We start from the raw sequence: 1,323 nt of genomic DNA, 5'->3' as shown, positions 1-1,323 counted from the left end.
CTCCCCACCCAAAATCCCACCCTCAACATCTCCCCCTAACCTCCTCCCTCGCCCTAAAACTCCCCTCCTCACCCCTTCCGTTTCCCTAAAACTCCTCCCCCCCCTCACCCCTCTCTCAAAACGTCCCTCTCACCTTCCCTCAACATGTCCCTCCTTTCACCCTTCCTTAACCCTCCTCCTCCCCCTCAAACCCACCTCACCGAGTGACATCCAGGCCAGACAGTAGTTATTAATTACGCACGCGGTGTAGCATCCCCGCGCTTAGCTGACCGACCCACCCAACCTGGTCTTACACATTATGTTATATACCACACTCTGTTCTCGGGAGGTCAAGAAGGTGACCACGACCAGGATAATGGTTAACCTCCTTATGTAAAGCCTATTTCTGTGTAACCAAGACCAGTACAATGTTTAGCTTACTTTTGTGTTACCAAGACCAAGATAATGTTTAGCCTACTTCTTTGTTACAAAGACCAGTGTAATATTTAGCTTATAATTTGTGTGTAACCAAGACCAGTGTAATGTTTAACTCACTTTTGTGTTACGAAGACCAAGATAATGTTTAGCCTACTTCTTTGTTACGAAGACCAGTGTAATCTGTAGCTTATAATTTCTGTATCAACAACAACGCCAGTACAATATTTAACTCACTCTTGTGCTACCAAGACCAAGATAATGTTTAGCCAACTTCTTTGTTACGAAGACAAGTGTAATATGTAGCTTATAATTTCTGTGTCAACAACACCAACCCAATGTTTAACTTACTTTTGTGTAACCAAGACCAGGATAACGTTTAGCCTACTTCTTTGTTAACAAGACCAGTGTAATGTTTAGCTTACTTCTTTGTTAACAAGACCAGTGTAATGTTTAGCTTTCTTTTGTGTCACCAAGACCAGGAAAAGGATTCACTTACTTCTAGAGTCTGTGTTAACAAGACCAGGATATTATTTACCTTACTTTTGAGGAGTGGTCAAAACAAGAATAATGATATTATATAATAATATGCTTAGCCTACATCCAAGTCAGTGGAAAAGTGCAGAAGGACACTTTGTGTTTTCTGGAAGTAATCCAGATCACTCTTAGTAGCAGAAGTAGTTTTGTAAAAATTATTGTGATTATTATTATTACCATCATTATTGTCATTATTAGATTATTCTTTTAGTATTATCATCATCGATATAATTATCAATATTATTACTATTACTATGATCACTTTCATAGTCATAATGTATTCTGTTATACTGTTATTGTTATTTAAATTAATATCATCATCATCATCATCATCATCATCATCATCATCATCATCATCATCATCATCATCAT

This window comes from Aplysia californica, unplaced genomic scaffold (genome assembly GCF_000002075.1).
Source record: "Aplysia californica isolate F4 #8 unplaced genomic scaffold, AplCal3.0 scaffold00919, whole genome shotgun sequence".
Classification (NCBI taxonomy): Eukaryota; Metazoa; Mollusca; class Gastropoda; order Aplysiida; family Aplysiidae; genus Aplysia; species Aplysia californica.
Note: the sequence above shows the minus strand (reverse complement) of the source record.